The sequence below is a fragment of the Amblyomma mixtum genome, chromosome 5, assembly GCF_055824585.1.
Source record: "Amblyomma mixtum isolate Tamu chromosome 5, ASM5582458v1, whole genome shotgun sequence".
Classification (NCBI taxonomy): domain Eukaryota; kingdom Metazoa; phylum Arthropoda; class Arachnida; order Ixodida; family Ixodidae; genus Amblyomma; species Amblyomma mixtum.
Window position 1 is genome coordinate 45033936 of NC_143016.1, and position 18498 is coordinate 45052433.

Sequence of the window (18498 nt, forward strand, 5' to 3'; positions counted from 1 at the left end):
CTACGGCGTCCCTCATAGCCTGAGTTGCTTTGGGACGTTAAACCCCAATAAACCAAACCAAACCTTATCATTTCATAAGACGTCACAGTGTCGAGTTGAGGTGAAACCTTCTGCATTTGGTCTAGTTTCACACCCACCGATGTATCGATCTGCTTTGACATTTGTCTTACGCAGTGCGCTACAACGAGACGCGGGCGAAGTCGTGAGAACTTAGCAGTGAACCTAGTGAACCTATAGAACAGATGTGACTAACGGCGGAGTTGTTTCTAAGCCCAAGGAACTGTAAGTTTGCGAGATTCTTTAACTGCATATTGGGATGCAAACGGATAAAAAGGCAGAAATAGCTAGGAAACAACATATAGGAGCGCTGTTCTTGTTGTTTCTACCTTTCGTCCGGTTGCGCCATTGCACTCAATATGCAGCTATACAAACTCGCCCAAGTTTCCATCTATACTACATCCGTAATCCGCGCTCGTGTGTGAAGTGTTTCAAGTGTGCCTGTTCCGATTATGCCTAGCGCGTTTATTCTTGTTTCCTCTCTGCAGAAAAATCATTCAGCTTAATCACGAAAGATAGAAATGACTGATTACAAATGCCGAGCAAAAGATGGCTGGGACAAACGCTAGGAATGATAAAAGCGAACTGATTATAGAAGACCGATTAGAAAACGAAGCAACAAGGCATACTCGTATATTTGGCGTCATGACGGAAAAACGCTCCCAGAATACTTGAGGTCAGTGCCTTCGTCTATCTGGAGAGTTCATGAAAATTTATGACGGCCACCACCATCTATCGGCAAGATGGCAATGTGAGGAGCGTGTGGTAATTTTAAAGCTAAGATCGAAGATTTCACCCGCTCTTGATCGCTCCAAGATGTGTTTAAATCACAAACTTTCGGATAGGTCAACTCGAAGTCACCTTGTTTAGTTAATTCACTAGCGCGTAGAAAAAAGAAACGGCTTACCGTTTGTGCTAGTTTTCTTGCGTCCAAGCCAGCCTTAGACACCTTTCCGTAGACTGTGCAGCACCTGCAAGGAACCAAAGAAACGGTGCGTTCCGATTATATTAAGGCGAAAGCCTTTAATGACTCACACGGTCGTTAGCAGCCGTGTCGGCAGATGTGTCCGCGTTTCGGCGTCACTACTTGAAAAAAAAAACTGTCGAGGCAGAGAATCGAACCAAGGCCTTTGGCATTTGAAGTCATTAACTACTCATTTGGCATTTGAACTAGTCATTAACCACTCATGACTAGTTAGTCATGATTGGTTAATTACTAACTAGTGATGACTAACCAGTCATGACTTATTAGTCATTAGTTAGTCATTAATCACTCATAACTAATTAGTCGTGATTGGTTAGTCATGACTAGTTAGTCAAGTCATGGTTAGTCATGGCTGGTTAGTCATGACTAATGACTGATTTGTCATGACTGGTTAGTCATTAAGTAGTCATGTCTAGTTAGTCATTAAACAGTCATCAGTAGTTATGACTGGTGAGTCATGACTGGTTTGTCATGGCTGGTTAGTCATGGCTAGCGAGTCATTAACCAGACATGACTAGTTCGTCATTAACCAATCATGACTAGTTAGTCATTAACCAGTCATCAGTAGTTATGACTGGTGAGTCATGACTGGTTTGTCATGGCTAGCGAGTCATTAACCAGACATGGCTAGTTCGTCATTAACCAATCATGACTAGTTAGTCATCAACTAATTAGTCATGACTAGCTAGTCATTAACCAGTCATCAATTAACTAGTCATGACTAGTTAGTCATTAACCAATCATGACTAGTAAGTCATGGTGACCCAATTAGTCATGGCTAGCCGAACCAAGTCGCCCCATTGCCGCCTCGTGTGTGCCAACGGCCGTGCGGCCAAAGTTGCGTGGATAGGCTTTCGCCTCGCGCACTTTAGGTCCTCAAAATGGCCCCTGAATTTTTTGCGTTTTTTTTGCGCTTATAACAACCAAGTTCTATTTATTCTTTCTTTAAGAAGGTGCATGCTTTCTAGTAGGCACAACTCAAGTGACTTATGTGGGCCTTCGTTGAACTCAGTGAAACCCCGGCGATATTCATTTCCTGTCGTTTCATTATTTTCTGGCATGTCCTCAGGAGCTAAGTTAATAAAATGGTAGGGTTTTAACGTAGTTAAACTTAAACCCAGTAGACGTGCGAGAGCATGTGTTTAGCCTGGTTGGCTCCTGGTTTTGCTTTGCTGGGGCAGTCGCACGTCTGGCGACGATATTAGACTAAGGTTAAGCTCAAACCCAGGTTAAGCTCAGACCGAGGTTAAGCTGATCTGATCTCTTCACGCCGCAGATGGAAGACGACGGTGTACAATGCACTGCGTGAGAGTGTGTTGCAGTTTGGCGTGATCGGCAGCGGCTATAGCACAGTGCTTTGGTGCACTGGCCAGCGAAGCTGATCTGTTAGCGCCGCCGCGGGTTTGACGCCCAGTCGCGGCAATGTTCATTTCATTAATTTTTTATTCATTTATTTAACACACAAGAAACTCAACGTGGCGTCGCTGTTGCTAGGTAACGGTTCAAGACCGTAAGATTGGTTGAAAAGATTCGTGATCGAGTTTGGCGAGCGTGTGAGTGCTTTCCCACTAAAAAAGAGCTTGAAAGAAGGAAATGAGCGCAGCAGTCAGTCGATCAAATACGCTTTCTCTTTTTTATGTTCCTGAGGCCAGCGGTCAGAAGTCATTTATTGAGTGCGCTAACAAAGTTACGCTTCCTTTGCCCCCTCCCCCCCCCCCCCCCCCCCCAAAAAAAAAAAAGTTTCCGTTTCCCGAATGTAGCCTAAGCCACGAAAATTTTCGAACGCATGGCATCCGTTTTGTTTCTACCCGCCTCATTCTTGCGGTAAGAAAAAAAAAGTAATTATAATGACATGGGAGTTCGAAGTCACCCGCGCCAGAATAGACTCTTAAGGAAATGCACAAGAGGAAAAGTACGGACTATTCTGAGGCAAAGTAAACAAGGTAAAGTGTTGGTGCGCCTCTCTGGCGGACCAAAACGGCGGAAGCAACTGCCATTCTCGTCGCCCTCCTTTGCTCACTTATAAGCGCAACAACGGCATCGTCTCGAAGAAATGCTCGGTGCGTAGCTGTGCGGGACCTTCGTCTGCCCTCTGTTTCTGGTCGAAACAAAAAAAGTGCAGGAGAAGGTAGAACCGAAGGCTTTCACTCGAAATGTCTTGTATTTTTCTTCAGCTTTTCACCTTTTCTTTTGTTTTATTTTGCTTCCTTTAACGTCGAGGTTTTCCGGGGAAGAAGCCCAGTGCAGTGGATAAATTGGTCCTAAATAGCTGCACAACTCAATAATGCGTACGCCTAAAGCAAACAGAGTTAAGGAGAGGAAAAATAACACCACTGGAGGCAAGAGTTATGATTCGCTGGAGAATGCCTCAAAGCAAAAATTTCACCTCCGCTACTTGGTGTACTTCGACGTCTAAAAGCGGCTTGAAGGAATACCGACGAAGAAACAGCACCACAGCTACGGTCTTAATGTCTGAATGTGTTCGCACGTAGTTATTTGAAAAAAAAAAAAAGAAACAGCGGCAAACTTTCAAAGTTCACAAAAATATGTACATTTTTTTAATTTTATCAAGCGACAAGTTGTAAAGTGCATTATTTTCTACACCCAAGACGTCCATTATTATGCACGAATAAATAAAACTTCACTTTCTGCATTTTGATCATTTCCTACGCAAACCGCGGTAAAAAAAAGAACACGCGAAGTACATCGATTACTACTCTACCATTGAGAAAGAGGGGATGTCCACTTTCATTTCAGAATGCGATATCTTGCTCCCATCGCTAAAGAAGTCGTGGTCTACGAGCCAAAACTTCTGAAATGCGTTCGCCTCGTAAAAAACAAGCTGTGCGATATATGACAAATTACGACCCAATATATGTTTCGAAAGAAAGGATGCATCAGTGAATGGCACAAGCCGATATTGACTCAACACGGGAAAACATTATTTCACACGAAGAAAATTGAGAGACCTTGCAGCACCACACTCCGATATACTATCGCACTGCTCGACACTTCAGCGGAAGAGCACGCGTGCGTTGCGCCGAAGCCCATAAGCAGGTACAAAGAAATGAAAAGGAAGCAAGGGAAAGGAGTCACCCGAAAGGGACTGTCGGAAGGAGAAATGTTCGATGTTTTTCAAGGCAACCGAACGTTGCCTCGGCAACTCGAGAGCAGCAGAAAAAGTACAATATTGAGAAAACTCTTCTATGCCATGAAACAGCAGCGGTTATCGTGTTTCCGCGCTTCTTTCCGTTTATACGAGAGGATAGAGCGCGCGCGCGGATGCACTTTCACGCGCAACTTCCGGGGAATTCCAGTTGCGAAAGCGTTATGTAGACACCGTACAAACGGGGACGCGTTGGGTTTTCTCTGCCAGTGTTTGTCACGAAGAGTCCTCGAAGTTGCGATGCGTCCTTGTTTTGCTGTTTTTGCGTTTTTGCGTTTTCCCGCCGAGCCTGAAGCATGCCTTCACGAAACGGACCTCTAGGAATAACAGCACCCGATCGGGCTGCCTCAAGTTTCATTTTAGGAAAAGCAATTTCACTGCTCGGCTATCCGAACTGACTCCTACAAAATTTATCTCTAAATTTGATGCTCATTGTAGAGCAGTCGATACGCAGCACTAGGTACCAGAGTGCTCGGCTAGAGTTGCCACGTTGAGAAATAAATTTACTACTGTAGAAGTGCCCACTGGCAGTTAAGGTAATTTCTTTTTTTGCGCCATATAAAGATGAAATGGTCAAGACATACAATCCACGTGCTCGTATCAATAATAAACGTCGATGCGTGGAGAGAGAAACTGGCATCGGTTGTGATAACCTGGTCAGTAGATTTGACACTTCCGTTTTGCGTTTGTTTTCCGGTATATAAAACATTTTCCACACATGTCCGGCAACTGATACTGAGGCGCTCGAAAATGCGGTAGTGTTATACATCTACGATGCAGTCAGAACTCTCGTAGGAATGGCGTTCGCTCTCAAAAAGTGGTTGCTGGGCTGTAGCGAATGCATTATGCAAACCGCTCTCCTTGTGCTACGTGTGCAACGTACACCTTTACCCCCTTGGAAAACAGGCAAGAACTTCGCCAGCTATAAAAGCGATAAATTAAAATATTCAAAACTACGGACCTTTAAGGCCGGCCTGCTCGGAATGCTGTACAATTCAAGAATCAGCTTTTTTAACTCAGCAAGACTATTTTTCTCTCGCCCTGTAGATAAAAATGTCAGCGTGCGGTTTGAAGCCTTATGTGCGCCGTATGAAAGAATGGGTGCGCACGAGAGAAATAAAAGAAAAAAACGGCGATGTGCAATGCCTATTCGAAGGCAGCTCTCCAACAGCAACGTCTTGGCAACGACGCCTCGTTAGGTGCGCAATAATACAACACATTTTGGAAATGTATGGGATGCTCATAGCGGCAGTTCTTGGCCTGTAGGACCTTCTCCGCGATCATGGGAATAACACGTTCAGATAGTTTCTTCGCCCATAAGAACACTTGCCTGCATTTGCTACCGGTTGGCAGTGAAATGTAACATAAAGGGACGAGTGAATGCGAACAAGCTTTTTTGTATAGCCACTTGAGTCCACAATATGTCATCATGCGTAGCCATTTCCGAACCTGCTAAAATATTTACCTACATTGTTTAGAAGCGGATCACAGAGCTGCTCGGATGGACTGAGAAACAATTTAAACATGATATAGACGTGAGTTCTTTCACTGTCTATTGAAAACACGATCAAGTAATAACATGTTGTCCCTGTCAAGTCTGTACTTGAACTGAAAATAAGCCCCGTTTACAAAGGACGAACTGTTTCTCAAAGGACAAGAAATTGCTGTGTAGGTTTTTAAAAACCGGACGATTTTGCCAAACCTGTTCCCTTTAAGTTTGGGGCAGGAAACTCTTCGCAGTTCGTCTTGGGTCTTCCTCGAAAACTCCGCCATGATACACGATTAATCCACACTGGCGACTCCAAGCCGACAACGCCGCACTTCGTCTCAAACCAGCGAAAAAGCTTTGGCACCTCTTTCCATCATTTACCGTGTAGCTAGCGTCAAAGGTAACAGACTTTCAACAGCGAATGCAACTGCTTCCGAGCGAAAGGGGATAAACTCAGGGCACATCGCAATTCGGCGGAAGACAGTGACGACGAGGACAAACGCGACGAAGCCTCTTAACAAGGCTATTGTCTCACTCCGCGCCTACACCCTCTAGAGAGGAAGAAGACCCCACAGGTGGTATGGACTCTTCAAGGAGCAAGACGAGCATGTGCGGCTCATTGCCGCGAGATCACGTTCGGGACTTCCGCATCGCAACCGATGTCTCATCGCCAGTGATTCATGACGAAGGTGGAGCGTAGAGAGGGAATTGCGTACCGCGGCCACCCTCGGCGAGCAGCCCACCAGGCATTCTTTCTCTTTTTTGCACTCCCCATTCCTATGCACACCCCTTGCACTGCACGCAGTGTCGCAATCGAGAGTTAGTAGCTAGGTCCAGAGGAGAGGAGGTCGCAATAGCAAGCGCCCAGCGCACTCTTAGGTTGATGCGCGATGGCATGGAGTCAGAGGGTGGCCCGCGCCGTGGCGCTCCTCCGGCACCGGAAGAACTCGACGCACTGTTTCCATCAGCTTGTGGGAGCCGTGGGAGGAAACGTCTTTGGGATTCGAAATCTATCGCCTTTTCTTATAGCAGACACGCTTCCTATAGGTAGTGATGGTGGACGATGACGCACGCGCACAAACAAATGCAGCAAAGGAAGAAATCGGAGGTCACAGGCCAAGCAAATGTTTGAGAAGGGCGGGCATCGCAAGAAATGGCGGAAAAGCTACCGAGCAGCCGTGCAGAAAGGCACTGCGCGCACACTGAGGTTATCACTTTATCGTTCGCATCATCGCCGCCCTCGTCAAAGCGCACTCCTCCATCGCCTTTGCCGCGATGTGTGTTTGCAAGAATCATGGTCCCTAGATTCCCAAGGCTGGACGGAAGGAAATAAGAAAAGAAGCAAAACAATAGAGGAACGGCAGTTGGCTGGAAAGTTATTTTACTTCTTTCCCCGTCGAGATTGCAGGGGAAGATCGAAAACACCCTACCTCTTCACCACCTCTGTCCGTCCCTCTCACTTACCCTGCCCATTTCCCTTCTCCTCTTCCCTGCATTCCTTCTGCCGGAATCGAAGCCAGTGCCACAATACACCGCCCTCGCCACACCATCGCCAGTTCCAGCGCCTTTTGCGCCGAGCTCTCAGCTGTCGGCCTACAACCTCGAACTCGTTTTGAATGACATCTTCTGCTCTTTTCCTTTTTTCGTCCAGGCAACTCGATGTGGAAAGGTAAACAAGCACAAAAGGATGGAACACAAAATAACAATAAAAAATAAGCGCTGTTGATTCGGCACTAGGTGGGTGGAGATGAAACGCCAATAGCAGAAAACGCGCATGTGATGGAAGACCGACGGGAGTGAAATAGGAATGGCGCCGATTCCGCGGTCAATATTTCTATTGGGAATCCGGCGCTTCAGTTTCTGGCCTAGTCCGCAAGCTGAGATAGCTCACTGGGGGCGTTTGCTATCTTCTGTATGTGCTCTATAGGCCCCGCCTGACAGTGGCGACCGCAAGTACAGAATCTATTACAGAAGTCCTTCACCGTCGCAGAAATCGCAGGTGCGAATATAATACTCTCCGAAACCGATTACGAAACCCCTTGCGTTTCTATCTTCGGTTCCGGTCCCGTTTGAAATGTAAAAGACAAGAGCGTGAGCTAAAGTCGTTTTTTTTTTTTCATTGCCTTATTTTATCTTTAGAAATTGCCGGAGTATAAGAGAAGTTCTATTTTTCTTTTTTCCTCTTGATTCTCAGGGTTCATAAGTAGAATTGTTATTCAGTGCAGGCTGAAGTGCAAAGCTCTTTTCAACGAACTGAAATAAAAATAAATACAATGCGGCGCAGAGTTCAAGTATATTCTTTTTGTCGTTGTTGCCAGACAGATTCAGTGCACTGTTGCTACGCGAGAAATAACCCTCGTACAGTCGACATCAAATGATTTCGGGACGATCGTACTTTCAGGACAGCGTAAATTCGGGAGCGTACCTTCGGATTTCGGGACGAGCGTAAATTTAATGCAAGGCTACCTCGCGACCGACTCGCTTGGAATTGATACCATGAATTGGAGTCTGCCCGCTCCCTCATAGTTGCCGGCATTTTAGGCGATCGAGTTTCGTGAAAGCGCCGAAATAGCTCTTTTTTTTTTTGCACACCGAGACCCAGCGTGCTTTTTCTGCCGTCAGAGCACTTGCATTTCATATATTTTCATTGAATTATCCACCAGTCTCGTATGAACGCCCGCCCAAATAGCAATGTTGAAACCCTGTGAGTTGCCTATGGCGGAAAAACAAGACGACAATTAAAATCAGTTTGACTGCAAGCGTCAACCTTTGTGGGAATAGGGATAAATAAATCCTTACCTCCTGCATATATTGTTGGCGTCATTAACTTTTGCATGTTTTGAGAGTCGCGTATGTTCTTGACAAATAAAGAATAAGTAGCTGCGGTGATGTTATACAAAATCGTAATTTTTATGCGAAACTTTCTGTACGTGGATGGCCGAGTTAAGGTCTTCTTGTTCTCCGGCTCCTTGTAACAACGTGCATTTCAGGCCCTTAATACGGCAGCAACCCGTAAAAGCAAAACTCGTTGCGCCTTTGAGCGTCACATAGAAGGCCGTAAAAGTGAGTGAAGCTTCCTGACCGCAGAACCTCTCCCGCATACGGCTGCACGTAAGTACAACAGCAGTGCTCTCCGCGTGTATCGAACGTAGGCGCATCGCCGAGCGTCTCGACGTTTTACATTAACCAAACTGTCGGCATTAAGCGCACAATCCCGGGCGACATTCCGCTGCATGGAGCCAAGGGAGCGCATTATTCATTTCGAGCGCTGCACTTAGGGAAGAGCAAGCGCTTCGCAAATTGAATAATCTCCGCCGCTGCCACATCCCGATGGAGACGACGCTGCAGAAGCAAAGGCGGCATAGATGGGAAGTAGCGCTCTGCGATGCTCTGCTCCCTTCCTCCCGCTGGACATTTATTTACCGCTCGGACCCGGGCAGAGACCGTTTGTCCCCAGCGGCGCAGCAGAATGCTGACTGACGCCCTATTTATACGCTCGCGTCCATCTATACACTGGACGTATGGGCGATATTTTGCTCCCTTTGCTGTAGCTCTTCGGCAAGAGATGAGCGGGCTTGAATAAATAAACTAGCTTGCGCTGCGCCAGTGGGAGTAGCCCACACTGTTTTTCCGTTCGCTGCTAGTGAGTAAAGGCAGGGAGGCAAGACCTGTAGCCGCTCCGGCACGGGAGGAGGTATTAAGGGCGCCGGCTACGGCGCTCGAGTGATTCGCGGCACACGGCAGAAAGCCCCAGTGCGAGTCCCGCGTGTAAATGTGCTGGTGGTGCGCGAGGAACGCTTCAGTCTTGGCTTCATGGCGAGAGCACAGCGCTCCTTGTGCGAAGGCATCGTCATACCGTCCCATAGCGAAGATTATCTGCCTGCCTACCAGCCGCGAGAAATGGAACGTGCCGCTATGGCATCAAGGGAATGAGACATCCTCTGTGAAGGTGCCCGCTTTCGTTACGACCGATTAGCAAAGTTTTCCTGGTGTGATGCCCTCAGCAATAAAAACTGCGACGCAGCATAAAGGAAGCGCATGCATTTTGTTCAGCCTGTTTGCAAACAGAGGCTGCGTAAGAGCACTTTGTTCCCATCATGTAAAGCCCATACGGCCTCCTTCAATCGCAAGAAGCCAGTGATTGTAGGGTACATGCGCAAATCAAGGCAAAAAGCAGTGAAATCAGAAGAAACAGGGGAAGCGCGCAGGCGCATATTGAACCCACACTACACAGCAGCAAAAAAAAAACACGGACTGATTCATTCTTGTAGGCCAGGTATCAGGCACGCACCTGAGTACACAAAAAACCAGAGAGCTGCAGTGAAGGAGAGAGGGGGAAAGACATAATAACAACTCTTGGTAAAAATGAAATCTGCACGCGCCGGCAGTCCTGTGCGCCTTGGTGATGACAGAGGAAAAAAGAAAGAAACAATAAAATGCAAAAGGCTCTCTGCCGTCACCAAGCCGCACAGGACTGCCGGCGTGTGTAGATTTCTTTTAAGTTGCCCAGCAACATACCCTGCCCTTCAGTCGCACCAGATTGTGCAGATATGTTCCGGTGCTGTGAATTATGGAGAATGACTGGCTACATAGTCATGTTTTGTCTTTAATACTTTTCGCAAGACATGCAGCAGATAAATGGCCTTGAAGTGGCGCTCATTACCGTCTATTAGTTTTCACAATACTTAGTGACAACATCAAGCTACCGTAACCAAACTTTGATACTCCGATTGCGGTCCCAGTTGCCAAATTTGATTGCAGTAGCACTTCCACAAAACGCGACCCATAAAATACGCTCTCCCCGTTTTCAGAGTGCGCCCGAACACTGGTGCAAGCCACCCACGAAAATGGAGAGGGCGATGGGGCCGAGCCGCATGCCACTCGCTAGCACGCTTAGAAAGGCACACGGCAGTTTCGCAGGGCAGCTTGTACAAACAGCGCGGACATTTCCGGGGAGCCACTGAGGCCTTTCAAGGATAGAGAAAGGGAGCCATGCAAGACATGACGAGCGGATCTTTCTCCGCTGCACTCCCGCGCGACAAGCAAGGGCATAAAACGCGGACTCTTCGAATGAAACGGAAGAGGCGTCTCTCCGAATGGAACGAAGATGATACTGCGCTCAGATCGCGCGTCGTCGCGTCGCTGCGCCGTTCTCCAGCGCATTCACTGCGAGCGTCGTCTCAAACTGTCGGCACACACGCCGACAGTTTCCATTTTCAATGACCCTCAATATTTCATCCGTAGAGAAGGGGAGCCTTTCATCACGCTTTTATGTCAAGGAAAGGCGATCCATCCCAGGCGCAATGTGTGTGCCTGTTGTGTTGGCATCATTTCTTTCATCTCTCCCGGCGGAACCCTCCTTTCCACCCTACAGCTTCGCATCTCACTCCGCAAGAAGCTTTCAATAGTTGCCGTCTTGCTTGTTTTGCCCACGTTGTTTTGCCGCCGCCGCTTGGAGCGTGCATTCCATGTCTTTCTTTCCTTTTAGCGTTCCGTGCGCCACCTCCGAGAAAGCTCTCATTCCCGCAATAAAAGAGCCGGGAAGGTGTGATGCGCGCCTCCACCGCTCCTTTTGCGCCATAGAAACGCTCCTGATGTTTGTCTTACGACATGCCAGCGCATCCTTGCGCAGCGTAACGAAGCAGGGGTGGCTAGTGCGTCGTTATCTTTTTATTTTCCCCTGCCTTGTTCACGTGTACTAGCACGCGAGCCAACATGAACGCATTACGGAGCGCCGCAAATTCCTTGTATAGCACGACGCGAACGTTTTTGTTGACGCCATGCTGATGCACTTGAAACGCAGCGAGAGAAACTGCAAAGCGAAATGGTAAGACGCTATACTGTAGTGCGGCCTATATCCTCCTCGATTTACGCGAAGAGCGGATTCATCTCTGAACATTCTTGTCAGTTTTCATCCGGAAAATAATAGGAGTAAATTTTCAATCACTAATCACCCTTGTGCTTTTCTCTCCGCGCTGTAGCCGGCTGCGTGGTTGAAGCGCCATTTCTGATGCCTTCATGTCAAAAGTGCAGCCTCTTGTAAATTCATTTCTCTATTTATCGTCGTTGCCCCCATAGCAATGCCGCAGATCTTTCACTCCCGTACTAACGCGACAGCGTTAAGGAGCTCGTTCCGCAGAAAATCCGGCGTCGGCTTCATCGGCGTCGTCGACCGTGAGGGAAAATTCCACGAAAAACATCCAGAGAAGCAAACCTAGACAGCAAACGGGCCATTGAGATCACGTGACATTGCGGCGTTGTGATCAACCTACCCACCAGATTGTGATCAAACTGGACCACCATGGAAGGTGACAGTCAAATTAATGGTTGGCTGCTCGGCAAGAGCAACCTCGGTCGCACAAGGCCCACTGATGGCAGTCCCTGGCATTGCAGGGCAGTGCCGCATCGCTTAATCGCCGCACCACTGCGTCAGGGGTGGTGAGAAGACATCCAGAGATCTGTGAATGTAAAGTAGAGAATCACCAATTTTGCATATGGGCATTGACCCATTAAGATATCGCGTCGTACCCTTAGGGAGGAGCCTAAGTGTCCCCTCCACTTCTTTCTCGCATAATTGTCGCGCACATTTCCGCTGCTTCGAACCGTTGAAATGGCGTAACCGACCTAATCCCTTCTGCTAAGCATTGCGAGGCGAACGGCGATCGCGCCCCTGCTCACCGCGTAAATCGAAAGCCATTTGCTGCCCCGTGCAGCGAGCCCGCTTGTTCTCCGATCCTTCGCTCGCCGATTCGGGACAGCGGGCGAAGAACATCGCCGTTCTGCAACGGCGTGCAGCGATCGAACATAGCTGTAGCGCTGCCCGCCGCACTTTGATGGAAATGTACTACCTAGCGCTCCGGCGTTCCCCAAGGATGCCTCACGCGGTGGCGTCGAGCAGAATCGGCTTGCGCGCGGCAGCACGACAAGCCATACCAGTCGACACGGGGAGGGGGCTCCGGCTGCCGCCATTGGCGAAGGCGAGAAAGGAGCAGAGAAGCCACCGCATTGAGAGAGGAGGAGAGAAAGAAGAGAAAGAAGGAGAGAAAGGCCCGACGAACTAGAAATAAGTGAAGAGCCCAGAGCTAGAACGACTGCAACTGCAGGGGGGCAGCCGAGGGGGCAATGTTGCAGGAGGCAAACTGGCCGTAAGAACAATTCTCGGGCACCTCCAGGGGGAAGGAGCAAAAAGCTCCTCTCCTCTTCCGACTGCCTCAATCAATCTGTGCGTGCGGCTGCGGCCGAAGAAGGGAGACGCTAAAGGGAGCGCGCGGCTGGCCTGCTCCGATGCTTGCAGTTGCTTCGAGACGCGAGCGTGCAGTGTGGCAGTAGCTGGCACACGAGGAAGCTGATACTGTCTGTGCGTGGCATTATATACGCTCATGTACGTACGTTTGTGTTTGCTCTGGTTACTAAAGAAGTCAACGTACTGTCAGAGCTGGGTGCGGGTATAGGAAGAACGCGGTCCAATGCGAAACAAAACGGCGGTGCGATAATAACAGCGCTCGTAAAAGCTGCAGAGAACTCCAAAGGGAAGAGAAGAAAGGCCTGAGGAATCACCCCGCCAGCCAACGCCGCCCGCGGCCAGTTTCCGTCGCTCCCTCCTGCTTCGGGCGTGTGCTGGCCGCCCGGTGTTTTTATCTCGATCAGGAGCTTTTCGTGACGCCTGTCTTGATGCGCTTCCTATTTTGCAGTGTAATCAAAAGGAGCCTTTGTCTCCTTTTTGGAGTGTTCTGTGTTGCCATTCATATTTATTCGCCATGAGCAATTAATAAACAGGCACTGCAATTCTCCTCAAAAGGCGACATTTTTTTTTTTTCGTCCTCCGATTCAATCCCAAACGCCAGGTCCGGATTAACACCTTTTAGGTGACTAATATAGCTTACATCACTATGAAATGTACTGTAGAGTGAAACAAATCTTAAGGGTCGGAGAAGTCGCTCAAAGAAAGAAAATTCTTGAGAGAGGCTAAACCCTGGCAATCTCCCTTCGTGTGCGTGTGCCATATGAGCCGAAGACGAGAAATGCAGCAACCCCGAACTTGTTTCTCTTGGTACGCTCTTAGAAAAAAGGTAGAAGTACTTGCTAACTTTTGGGGCAGTAACTGGTTATCACATATGTTACTACCTTGTTAGTAACTGCAGTTAGTAACGGGAAGGTAGTAACGACTGTTACCTGCAGTTAGTAACGGGAAGCTAGCAGTATTTACTAAGAAAATGAATAGAAACTCGCATATGTTGCTAGATTCATCGTACGGTGCGCTGGCGTGCCTTGTCAAATTTATGCGTACTCGAAAAATAAAAAAAGCTTCACAGTCAATCTAATTCCGGAATCCAGACAGAGCTATCACAGCGTGCTAGCCGTAAATCACACACTTAGATTTACGCTTATCGCATATTACATGTACAGATTATACGAGGAAAAGCACAACTCAGAAAGAGTGTGCACTGCGCGTTGCACACGTAGGAAAATCTCTCTCAGTCTTATATACTCCGTAAATCAGACTCTCATTTACGGGCTAGTGGCTCTTACCGGTTGAGCTAAGATACCACCGTTAATTATGAAGTTCAGATTATAGAAACAGCTTAGTCTTCCTAACCATATGCCCCTGCAGAAATGTTTAACTACAAAAACGATTTATTAGCACGACAATCTGTGTCAGTTTATATTCTTTGACTTTCTTTTAGGATTAAAGGAACGGCTACTAACTAGGTAGCAACTAGCGACCATAGTTAGTAAAAAGGTAGCAAGGGCTACTTTTACTAGCTATACCTTGAAGAGGGTAGTCAATAGCTGATAAAAAGTAGTAAAACGAAATCAGATTTAGCTGCACTTACTACCTTTTTAGTAACTTTTTTTTTCAAGAGTGCGCCTTACGCACTGTTGCTTGATGGGACTTCGAGGCGTGTCTGGGCGCTTCACTTTCTATACGGACAGCAATGCCTACTCTCAGTATCTCTTACTTGCCACCTTTTTATCAAGTGCCCCTCTACAACTTACCGTTGCTCACAAAATATATGACGCAATTAATTAGTTGTTTTTGTGACTGACTTTGCCTAGAGCGTTTTTCTCTTTTTCTGCGCTCGATTTAATAAATCTTGAGTGGATAGTTGCTGAAGGCTTGAAAAAAAAAAATGGCTGTGATCAACCCTGCTGAACCTTGTCAGACGAGAGCAAAGCTCGGCTACGCCTGGTTAAGCAAGGTTAGGCACGGTTTTGCCTTGGCTAAGCGCTTTCTCTCCATCAGCCGCGGTGGCTCAGCGGTTATGGTGCTCAGCTACTGGCCCGTAAGACGCGGGTTCGATGGAGGCGAAATCGTAGAGGCCCGTGTACTGTGCGATGTCAGTGCACGTTAAAGAACCCCAGGTGGTCGGAATTTCCGGAGCCGTTCAATACTGCGTCCCTCATAGCCTGAGTCGCTTTGGCACGTTAAATCCCCCATAAGCCATAAGCCAAGCTTTCTCTCCTTACGTTCACGCACTTTCTGACGACTTTTGTCGAGTTCTTCATCCGCCTCTGTATCGTAGGCCGCACGTTTTCGCTGTAACGCAGCTTGTCTCTGAGCTATATCAGCCGGATGATCCGACTCTCCTTGCCTTCGATTGCAAACCGTTTGCCGCGAGGGCCCGGCACCCTGTTCAACCATGATGTCGTCATGCGAGGCTTGGCAGACAGCCGCTTTTTATTTTGTCCCTCTCCACTCTGAGCACGTTACTCGGCGAGCTCTGGCGCAGGGGTTACTCAAGGCGATGGAGGCAGCGGCGAGGAGCGAGCGTATACCTGCGGCGCGACGGCGAGCGAGGCACGTGACCCAACTTCTCAGCCCCTCCTCCTGGTTGAAGGTCACTGTCAAGCGGTTTTGACCTACAGGTTTGCATGCGGAGAGCAGAGCTTTCGTTTTAATAATGCGTCAGGTTGATGCGGCTATATTTATTTGCCGAAGGAACACACTAATCCCGCATAACTTAAGCGTGTAAGCCAGCTTGAAACTGCTCAACCACTTTTTCAAAAAACATGATAATGCGAACTTTACGTTTCCTGAAACGGAACAACCTTCAGAAAGCCCCCTGGGTGCAGCTATGGCTTATTTTCTAGAAAAAAAAAATTGTTGGAAAGGTTGGTTCTCTCTAATTCAATCAATAAGATAATAAAATAAAGTGTCGCTACAGAGTCTAGCATTGCGAATAGCAATGCACTTATTTGGGAAAGGGAGGTGGAATGGTCGCTACGCTGAGCGGCAGTCCCATTCCGGGACGCCATTGGCCGCCGCAGCTGCCAGTGCTCTTTGGACCAGTTCCCGCTGGACCTCCAGGTCCGAGCTGGACAGGGCCACCTCCCAGCACTACCTAATTGACTCACTTATAACGGCTGTATGTCTATTGTACTGGCAGGCCCACACTATGTGGTATATGTCAGCATACTGCCCGCAGAATTCGCACCTGCCCGGGTATGTCGGGTCCACGTGTTCTAGTACGGCAGGATTTAAGAAAGACTCTGTTTGGAGCTATCTAAGGTGGCATTCCTCGGTTTTGTCAAGACCCTTGACGGGTCCCGGCAGTACCATCCTGCAGAGGCATAGATGGTTTGTAATATCCGCGTGAGAGATTAGCGGGATTGATATGATTGCTGGCCGCGGCAGAACCGGGGGATTGATTGAAATCGGGGGGAAGGAACGCTCGATCGGGCAGCCGCGTGAGCAGCCTCGTTCTTCTCAACCCCCTGGTGACCGGGCATCCATACTATCTGTTCTTTTACTAATAGTCGAATCCTAATTGCTCTCAAATGGCAACAGTATTCTGCGGGCGAGTGGCGCTATCCTACCACGCGCGTAATTTCGGCAGGACTGCTGAGGATCTGGCATTACGTATTATTTCCGCTGAAATTCGATATAACAATTATCTCTGTTATGGCAACAACCTAGAGACATCCTTCGATGCTGCATGTTTGTGTAAAGCTCACTGAATTGTATCATACTTCTTATTCCAGTTCATGTCCGCTTGCTTCATGTGCTTGTATGATAAAGTAACAACACGACACACTTGTCGAAATGGCACCCATATAAAATCTCAATGTTTCAGGGCACTCCATTAAAAACGAACGTCCTCAGGCGGCCACCGTTCGCGAAGGCGCCCAACTCTCTGGCCCGTAAGCCCAAATTTAGTAACCTCATATTTTTGATCACCACGGAGAAAACTTTAACATTCGAATATCTATACAGGGTAACACTGCAAAACGAGAAGGCTTGGCTGTCAAGAATCACAGCGAAATGACGACAAGCCGTCAAGTCCCCTTCGGGGATGGTGTAGCGCCAGTGGTGGTGGTCGTCAGAAACGCCCAGGATTCTCGGCCTCGAAACATTCAACTGAAAAGCTGCTGCCAGCACTCGCCGGTGCATTTCAGTCGGTGCTGCTGCTCCTGCAACCTTTTGTACATTATTTTTTTTCCTCCGTGAACTGTAGCGAAAGCGCAGCTCGATGCCAGGGAGGCAAGAAGGAACAGATTACTGTGCTTCTCTGCGCCCTGACTTGGCGTTCTCTTTCCTAAAGGCCCTGCAGGTCTGTTCGCAGTTCATTTCTGTCTCCTTGCTTTTCCGTCCATGGCAAGAGCGGTATTCTCTCGGCTCAACGAAGTGTGATCGAACAAACTTTCCCTTCTCGCTCCGGTTTCCGTTCCATTCGGAGCCACGGGTGCTGAAGAAACTTTGACTATGATGGATTCACAGGCCTTGAAAGGGCGAGAAAGCGCCCTTACGCACTCCCTCCATCCCTGGCTTCATTCCGCCTTCTGTCTCCAGTTGCGTCAGCTAGTGCAGCGAGAAAGCGAATGCTCCAGGGGCGTTCGCGGCAGTAGTACAAAACTAAACCAAAGAAGAAAAAAATCTCGAAGCAACGTGAAAATGCATCCGATTCAGTGTCATAAAAGCTGTCATCCCGCAATGCCACCGCTCTATAGAAAACGTACAGGGTACAGAAGGCGTGAAGCCGGTGCCAAATGTGTAAACTCGCTGAAGGGAAATTTATCTCCCGTCTTTGAAATACCACTTTGCGCTCAGGCAGTGTGCCGTACGGTGATTCTCTTCTTCGAGAACGGGTAAGGGCACAATTTCGAAAACTTACGATTATTTGCTTTTATTCTGAACCTGGCTGCGCTTCTGTGCGCTCGGTGATAAGTACGAATGTTGGAAAGCTTTTCTTTCTTTTGTGCTGATCTCGGCGCTTGAGATTTAGGCACACGTACGGGTTTCAAAACACGCTATACTTATCCTTAGTGCGTTTCTAACGTCGAATTTCTCGTAAATTTCTGGCATAGAAAATGCAAAATAAGGAGGCAGGATTTTTTGGCTCTTTCTTAACCTTTCGACTCATCGTCGTGTCTCTTTAGACGCCGATAGCTTGAGCAGTATTACGAGCCACGTTCAACATGATACTGTATATAGTGTCTTTTTGTATGTTTGTGGTTGTAGGGCAAGCGATGGAAATCTTCTGCAAGTTCCTACACGTTATAACGCACCATGGTCACATGCTGCTAATTTGTAACACTTCTGCTGCGTGTTTTCCCAGAAAGCGTGTTAATCACAGGAAACTGAAATTGAAAGCTCTTTATTTCTCTCGCAGCACACATCCTTGACAGGAGACACTACAGAAAAAGCGGCAATATGCAGCTTGGAGGCCCATTGTGCCCACAGTTATTGAACGTTATTTGCGTCGCTTGATTGTAAAATTCACTTCTCTCTCCTTATTTTGCATATCTGTATTGTATTTTGAAGCAAAAAAAAAATAACTGTGCACTACTGTTGTGCTCTCA

General features: G+C 47.9%; 1 protein-coding gene across 22 annotated transcripts in view; it reads right to left on the reverse strand.

Annotated features, from left to right (window-relative positions):
• LOC149341952 (pregnancy zone protein-like) overlaps positions 1-18498 on the reverse strand; it is a 156664-nt gene that overhangs the window by 93409 nt on the left and 44757 nt on the right. For 21 of the 22 annotated variants that reach the window (XM_089544252.1, XM_089544246.1, XM_089544251.1 and 18 more), the window contains exon 2: positions 965-1028. The exons of the other annotated variant lie outside the window; for it this stretch is intronic. The gene's annotated coding sequence lies outside the window, so the exon portion shown is untranslated. The remainder of the gene's footprint in view (positions 1-964; positions 1029-18498) is intronic. 22 annotated transcript variants of the gene reach the window in all.